Source organism: Megalops cyprinoides, chromosome 5 (genome assembly GCF_013368585.1).
Source record: "Megalops cyprinoides isolate fMegCyp1 chromosome 5, fMegCyp1.pri, whole genome shotgun sequence".
NCBI lineage: Eukaryota > Metazoa > Chordata > Actinopteri > Elopiformes > Megalopidae > Megalops > Megalops cyprinoides.
Window position 1 is genome coordinate 5,735,244 of NC_050587.1, and position 9,432 is coordinate 5,744,675.

The following is a 9,432-nucleotide window of genomic DNA, read 5'->3' on the forward strand; positions in this document are numbered from 1 at the left end:
CCATATATGCTTCACAAGATTTATAATCATAATGTTACATAATGTACATGGTATTAATGCACTGCCCTCTGACAAAGCCCATAAAAGCAGGTGAAGCGTTTTTCATTCCCTGTCTTTTGTTGACACTGCTTTACCCAATGGGGAATAAAGCAGGTCCTTCAGGTCCTAACCGTATTGATGAAATGTTTAATTTTATTGATGCAGTTTAGTTTTTGCTTCATCAGTCGCTGCTGGTGGTGACATTCACAGCGTTGCAATGATACATGTACTCTCTTGTAGAAAACAGGTAGAAACTGTGGAGAAGTTTTCTGTGGAAGCCCTGTGCCAGCGAGTTGACGTTTCCTTTTTCACACTGGGAAAGGTTGTGTGTGCCATTTAAAGTTAGCACAACAATACGAGTAAAACTGACACTGGCCCACAAAATGTGTTGGTGAAAGAAGTTAGTATGACTGAATTATGGGTGCTTAAATCTGGACACATCATCAAAAACCATATGGCTGTCGGTCTTCAGACACTGTTAGGAGTAAGGGTCTTGCTGTGTGACTTTGCTTTGGATCGGGTTCATGTTCATTTCATTCATGTCCACATCCCTCACAGTCTCCTCATGTGAGTGAATGAATGAATGCATGAATTCCATGAAGGTGCAAGTGAAACTGAAAACTGCTCTTGTATTTCAGTCACGTAAAAAAGACATACCAGCATTATCAAACACGTAATGACATCTTTATTTTTGAAATGTAATGTTTTATTTATGTCATTGAATGTCATATGCATATATAATGATTTTCACATTTCACAAGCTGCACCAAGCAAAGTTTAACAATCCTAACCATTTGTAGAGCTGGATTTCATCATTCGTCATAAGCAGTGCAGTTTCATGTATACTGGAGTACTGCAGTGTGCACTGAATAGAGCACATTTCTTGGAATAGGAGTAAAAGTAGGAAATTTAAAGCAAATGTGGTACAATTCTTACTGGCTGAAGAACAGCTACAATATTAATTATCTTGCACATACGGACTTGATAATAATGTCCTTTTAAATTCTGCAGTTTTTCTATCAGAGACAACTCTTTTGTTTGAAAAAATGAACACAACAGAGGTCATATGCTTGACATGTCAATGTGTGCTTTTTAGAGGGAAGCGTTACTGTCCTGCATTTGCATTGCCTTGAATAGGAGCACCTTGTCTCTTGTGTGAAATAAATGTATGTGTGTCACTGATGAATTCTGAAGGGCACTTTAGTCTTAATCTTGATTTTTAAGTCATTGCTCAGCATTAAACATTTCCATGAACAATCACTGTTTTCCATGCATTATGAAATTTCTATCAGAAGGATAAAGAGCAAGGATCGAAGGTGTGCAAGTAGGCAATGAGCTGACATATGAATGTACATTTACATTTAGCCATAAGGAACAGTCAGTGCTCTTGTTGAAAACACAATTAGAGATGAAAAGGAAGGCAGAGTAGCCTATTTCCACAAAAATATCAAACCATAATTGAATCCACAGGTGATTCTGCTTGAATACAGAACATTGTTTTCTGCAAGTGTATGCATGTGGGTCATATAATTGGTTTGCTGTAAAAGTAGATGGCATTGACTTACATTTTGACATTGATATTTACTCACGAAACAAAAAAAGATTGTATCATAAGAACATTCTATGACATGTACAGATGTGCATTTTCCCAAGAGTAAATGATGTTGATGTTTTTTGGTCACAACTACATCATTATGTTCTTTTGGAACTGGTATTAATTGGCCAACAGCTGCCTGAATAACAGTGAGATAGATGGTCAATGTCTTTGATGAAGAACACAAAGGAATCCAGGGAGGATTCACTACGTATCATAAAGCCCAGATCCAGCTCATTCAGTCAGTACTGGTGACAAGCATCACAACAAATGTTAGACCAATGAGGACAGTCTAGTCAGAACATACAGTTACAGTAATGAGACTTATGCATGTCAGCTGAACTCTGTGGCAGATCTCTGCTGTTTTGAAAGCTGTTTAGAGCACTTGGGACTTAGGCATCTTAATGGTAAGAAGGTATGCAGTTTAATACGAATACAGCTGACATGATGCTACTAATGATAATTTTCATTTTTATAAACTTCATAGAAGACCCAATTTCTATTATCTTGTATGTGGCAGCAGGCAGTTATATAAAACATTAGCCTTTATAGACTTAGGCCGTTCATCAATCCGGGTTTTTGTCCGTTCTTGCTTTCTCGTGAACTCGTTTGACCTCATCTGTCATGGCCCAAGTATGGTTCCAATACGAAGAACGCAAGTAACCAAGGACGCGTAAAATGCCCGGATTAAAAACTTAATATCATGTCCCCTCATAATTTAGTACAAAGAGGTATTCCGGTTTTGATGCATTAACCTCTAAGTGCAGCTAAAAGGATTTGTGGGCTGGTTATAGTTACTTTGATGGCTTCCTCTTTAGATTGGCTGACTCCGAGTTTAAAAAGTACATTATTTGTATGAACTGCCTGCATGCTTTGCGTGTAAAACCCTTTACTAAAAGTAACTGCAGCTGTTATAGATTGATGTAGTGGAATAAAAAGTAGAATATTTGCTTTGAAATGTAGCGGAATAAAAGTACAAAGTCCCCTAAATTGGAAATACTCATGCCAGGTACAAGTACCTCAAAACTGTACTGTAATGATGAAAAGTAACAATGTAAATTGTTTCACCTTATACAGCCCGCCCCACTCCCTGGTCAATCAACCACTTAGCTAGCAAGATACTTTGTTCATTTTAAAGACAATTCACGCGACTGTTTGGCTTAGGGCAGGTGCATCATAACACTTGTGATGTTAAATAACATTTTAGTACTCATCCTACCACATGAGTAAAATGACAAACACGAGTTTTGAGTTCCTTCTTTAACTTTATTATATGAACAAAGTAGCAGCCTATACTCTGGCAAAACACAAATGTAATACACAAGCACAATAAAACAAAAGTTTATCAAATGTTGCGCTGATAATGCCAGTGTTGTCATATCACTGCGTAAATGAGCTGAGCCCAGGCTATTGCGCAATAGCAAGTACGCAAGTACACATAGCATCTCAATCTCTGATACGTGCGTTCTCCGTCCTCACGATCTTGCAAGACCGTTCTTGGCAAGGACGCTTGGCAAGAACGTTCTTCTCAAGAACACAAGTACATTCTTGCGTTCTTGGAATTGATAAACAGCCTTAGTGTTTGTTGTGTAAAGAAAACGCTGTACTTATTCAAACAACCAGCTCTTTATATTTAGCCTTGCATTGCAAACAACCAGACCGTCTCCAAATAACTGCCTATACTGCTGTCATGGGTTAAAGATCTACGGCCCCACGCTAGAAATCCGGCTTGCAGCGATTTTAGATCAGGCAATAAATTATTACTACCGTATACGAGCTCTGATATTACAAGACCAGAACGCAATTGTATTAAAAACAATTACTGACGTAGTGTTTTTTCGGATTAGTTTTAACCAATGGTAGCCTGTTTAGGCGACGTACTGGCACTAGAGCACTGTTCTTATCCAATCGGCAACTAGTTTCAACTTTCTGTTAGGCGGTGCCAGGAAGTATTTGCGGGGACCGTATCAGTTGATTACTGCACAATAGGTTAGCATTCATTCAAATAGATGGAGCATGGAAGCGAAACTTGTGAAGGTTGGCGCAGACCAATGTTCCCTGTAAGATGCGCGCATGTACTGCCGCGCAACCAGTTCTCTCTCTTTTTTTTTTTTTTTTTTTTTGCAAAATTACAGTATCTTGACAGAATACTGCACAAAAGAAGCTGGCAATGACCCCATTCCATTATACTGTCATAAAAAAACTGACCGATACAAAGAACAGAGTTGCGCTCACTGTGCTTGGAGATGTGTTAGAAGAACTAGCTCAGCTGTGTGTGCTTGCAGAGAAGTAATCTTACGATCACGGATAGCATTGTCTTGCCAGAGCGAAAATGCAAAAACTACGGTCTCAGTATCTCGGAGAACGCGTTCACTGGAGCAAACGAGTAAACGAGCTGTTGGAAAGTGGGAGTGCGGTAAATACAACAGATATTATTCTGTTTGTCCGCAAAGTCTGCGAGCATCTAGATGCGTGACTGAGCATGGGGTAAATGACGTGACTAGACTGACGGAGAAGTTCCAAGCGCTTCTGAGGGAAACAGGCGAGGCTGCCACGATGCGCATCTGTCAACAGCACAACGATTTCAAGTTCACGGTTAAAGAAAAAAAATGGGAGCAATACAGACGTTTGCTGAGATGGTAACCTGGTCGCAGAAAAGTGAGAAGTTTCCAGTTCTGGTACAGCTGACTGACATTTGTGGCACATTCCAAGCATCTAGTGCAGACTGAACGCGGTTTCAGTATCATGAATCGCATCAAGACAAAATCACGGAACTGACTTGAGGTCACCCACTTGGACCAACTGATGAGAATCAAGTCAAGACAAGCAGAGGGCCCTATAAACCTTCACAAGGTCTACGACCACTGGAAAGGGGACAAAGACAGATGAGAGAAGATTTAAGGTAGAATATTTCCAACAATATTTAGTATTGATGTTAATGCTGACTGTAATACCCTTTTCATATGTGGGCATATAAATCTGTTTTTTAACTATTTATTAAAGCTTAAAATGTTTATAGGTTTCACTTTTTGTGTAATAATAAATAGCATGTGCTGTCATAATTCATTGAGCTTTATTAATTAGTTAACTGAAACTTAAAATTGTGTTTAACAACAACAACACAATCCCAAATGAGTCCCAAATGGGTCATCGAAATAGAGAGGGCGCACAGAATTCACTCTACCGGCAAGTCAAACGGCCCTCTCACTCTTATATTCAGACTTCTCAGATATACTGATAAGCAGGCTATTCTGAGAGCATATAGGCAGTCACAATCGCAGTTTGTTCATGGTCAGACCCAGCTGCTGCTGCTCCTGGACTACTCCAATCATACTGCGGAGTGTAGAAAGGCATTCTCACCGGTTCTGGCCTCACTTCGACAAAAAGGGATCCAGAGCTTTCTTCTCTACCCTGCACAACTGAAGGGTACCTATGGCTCTCAGACAAACATGTACGTGTCTGCAAGGTTTTAAACTCTGCCTCGCATCTATATATGGCCCTAATATTTATGACCCTCATTTCTTTGACAAAGTCAAACATAAGTTGCTTCAGATAACAGACGCCTCTATGATTATCGGGGGGATTTCAATTCAATTAAAGACCATCTTCATGACGCCTCACGTAACAATTCACTGTTGGCTAGGGTGGCAGCACCAGGTCATTTTGATACTTTTTTACGCAATTTAAATCTGCTGGATGCATGGCGTCTTAGGAGTTAGACCATCAAAGATTTCACATTTTTTTTCCTTTCGACATAAAAATGTAATCAATGCGAGAATGTGTATTATTTCACCCTGTATCCTACAATACGTTATTTCTAATGATATTCTACCAATCGTAGGTACTATCTGATCATGCAATGGTGCTGTACGGTTTTTAATTTTCTTCTGGAGTGGTCCGCTGCGGGAGATGGTGAGTCAATGTTTTTCTTCTCCAAAATGCGGGCATTTTGGAAAGTATTACAAAAGGCTTAAAGGAATTTCTAGAAATCAACAGAAACCCCGAAATCAACCCTCAACAGTTATGGGAAGTAACAAAATGTTTTATCAGAGGGTTTTGCCTATCTTTCAGTTCTAATCGAAATAAATCCCTAAATCAAACAATAGCTCAATTGGAGGCCGAAATTAAACAGATAGAAAGTTTACAAAAATATAATTTCCTGCACACAAGATTGACTCAGCTTGCATCTTTAAAAGCTGAGTTTAAGACATTGGCTAGGTCGAAAGGAGAGTTCTTACTACTCCGGACCAGACAATTATATTATGAGCATGCAGACAGACCCAGCAGGCTTCTAGCTTTGAGAACAGTGTCAGCGGTTAGCCTTTATTGACGCGATTAGAGATGCCAATGGTATATTAGTTTCACAGCCCCTTTTGGTTAATGAAACTTTTAAAACATATTTTTCTCATATTTATAAATCTGAGGTACTCTGAGGACTATGAAAACATTAAAGAATTTTTGAGTGCATTGAACTTACCATCTCTTTTAGTTGATCAGGCCAGACTTATGGATGTTCCTCTCACCCTAGAAGAATTGAAAGACACAGCCCTCTCAATGCAAAAACGCAAGTCCCCAGGCACGGATGGCATTCCGCCTGAATTACTGCTGGCAGTATGGGATCTTGTGGGTTCCTTTGTTATTGACTCTATCAATTACTCCTTGGAAATTGGCTCATTCCATAGGGACCAAAAAACAGCCCTAATTTCATTGCTTCTCAAAAAAAGCAAGGAACCGTTTCAATTCTGCTGCTAAAAATTCAGCTCTTCCCTTTTCTATCCCAGTTGAGTCTAGTTTCATATTCCATATTTAGGAATCAAAATTTACCCTAACCTCCAAATGATTCAGAAACAAAACTTTTCATCTACTCTAAACAAAATTAAAGCCGACCTCACTAGATGGTCTCCATTACAGCTTACTTTACATGGTAGAATTTCAGTAATTAAAATGAATGTTCTTCCACAAATTATTTTTTTGTTTTCTGTGCTACCCCTGTCACTCCCTCAGAAATATTTTGAATAAATCAATTCACTGTGCAAAAATTTCATTTGGAATGGCAAATGTGCCAGGATACGGTTAGCAACATTACAGCATCCTAAAGTTTATGGTGGCCTGTCCTTGCCGAATTTTAAATTTTATTATTTGGCTTTTCAGTTGAGAACATGCAGGTCTACATATGTGGTGGGAGTGCCTTCCAGTAAAAGATCTTTGGAACTATGTGATATCAACACTTAAGGATTTTCTAGGTGTGCAGATTCCTGTGTGTCCTGGTTTGTTGGTGCTTGGGAATGATTCAGATATTGTGCCCAGTAGACCAAAAAGACGTGTTTTATTGGCGGGATTGACTGCTGCTAAAAAAGCTATCCTAACAGGTGCTGCTTCAGTTTGGTCCAAAAACTTGCCGCTGCGTACAACTTAACTATAGGTTTACTGCTTAGCTATTTAAGTTGTTTCACTTCTGACATAAAATAAACTCCTTAATGCTTGAGTTGCTACAACAGGCAATACTATGCTTTTAAAAAATATTATTGATAATGTAATTGTAAACTAAAGAATAATGCCTACCAATTATTAGACAATAATACGCTAATGGGGTAAGCTGAGTTTTCACTGGAGTGATAACACTGCTATTGCTCTAATAGCAACAAGCCCTTTATTTTGCAATAAAGCAAACCAGAAAGAACCACTTAACACTGATGCGGTTGGAGGGAAGTACATCATTGACGAAGACAGTTACATACACGGTGGGCTAAGCAACAGACGTGCTTTATTGGCAGGATTGACTGCTGCTAAAAAAGCTATCCTAAAGGGTTGGGTAGAGCCTGGGATTTCATTGGCATATACTTGGGTACACTATTATTTAGATATATGTATTTTGGAAAAGTCCACAGCAAGGTTACACCAAGCCAATGCGAACACATTAATTGTATGGTCTGTTATCATATGTTGTGTAAGGAACTGTTTACAAAGATGCTCTTCATTATGACATTGCCATAGTCTTCTCTGCTTTGCAGTGACTATATAATTATGAATATCGTGTCATTGTTTTTTGTGTGATGACCCCCCCCCCCCCCAGCTAATGTACTTGCATGAAAATGTGGAACATTTAAATAAAAAGATGTTAACAAAAAAATCAAAAATTTCTGATTTGTAAAGACAATTTCATTAATGGTTAAGTTAACGACAGTCATGCTCGTGAGTCACGTTCATCATCACAAGCTTAGCTTGTTTGCCTCCTCATATGACACACTGACCATTGCACACATTTCCTCCAGGTACACAGACATTGCTACTCAGGCATGTGATTGGCAAAGGACAAAAAAAGCAGGAAAATATACATGTGCGTCTGCATCACCACCCATCCCCCCACACCCACACCCATCCACACACACACACTGACCTTTCATACCTTTTCCAGAAATCTACTAGGGCCACAAGTTTGCTCCATAGTGCTGGTCCAGATTCTGTCCTTACAAGCACGTAGGATCAAACTGGTGGTGGCTCTACTATAGCATATAGTAGATATATCGGTAAGGTATATCTAGTAGGTAAGGTATGACGCATGACAAGAATTAATTTGAAAAAATAAATCATTTTATTTTTATATTTCTTATATTTTATATTAACTCAGCAGAAGCAACACACAACATGCAACCTTTCAATTCAAAAGAAGGCCTCAAAAAACAAATACATTGCAGGACTATTACTCTCTGATGCCAGGGTGTCCACTAATAATAAGCAAAATTTCATGGTCACAGCGGTGCGATTAGCCGTTTAGCACGTATGATAAAACAAATAATTCACAGAATAATTGACACCAATGCGTAAATAAAGTAAATGATTATGCTCGCGAAACAGCGCAGATTGTCTGTAGTTTGTGCGCTATTGCGAAAGCTACAGCATGAGGTTGTTTAATTAACAAGGATGGCAATTTGAACAATTAAGTGGCAAGTAATCCCAAAGCTTTCTCTTAAATGTTTCACATTATAGCTTTCTTGTGTTACAAAATTCAAATTACAAAACGGAGCTAAATTTAGTTAGATCGATTTAAATTACTGAGAATAAACTTTTATGTTAGGTTGAGTGCAATGAACAATAACGTTTAGAACACAGACTTCACAAAAGCTGTGATGTGTCATGAGCATTTAATGTAATTTAAATCGATAAATGCCACCCTTGTTAATTTAACAATTTCACATTGTAGCTTTCGCAAGCACACATACTACAGATAATCTGCGCTGTTTCGCGAGCATAATCATTTACTCCATTTATGCGATTGGTATCAATTATTCTGTGAATTATTTTTTGTTAATCAAGGAAGATAAAGGGGAACAGGTTGAAAGTAATGATAGATTTAAAGGTAATGTTTCAGCTTCCCCTGTTTCCAGCTCACCAGCTGCCACTGGAAATATGCCCACGTTAAAAACCACATGTACCATATCATGTATATTGACCCGTACCACATACCCAAGGATGTCTACTCTAGCCTACCACAACTACCTTCTAACTCTACCAGAAAACAATACCAGACATTGGCCCAGTAGAGACAACTAACTGCACTTTACATCACTACTCAACCATTCACAATTACCTTACATGAATCACTTTAAATCATTAGTCTACCATTCATATACCTTATATGAATAGCTTTTCATAATTTACTACTCAGAACTACCTTACATACAGCACTTAATATGATTTCTCTGTCATAAATCCCATTAATCACTTTATATCATTATTCTAATACTCATAACTACTTTACATGAATCACTGCCCATCATTACTGTACTGTTCTACCTTAC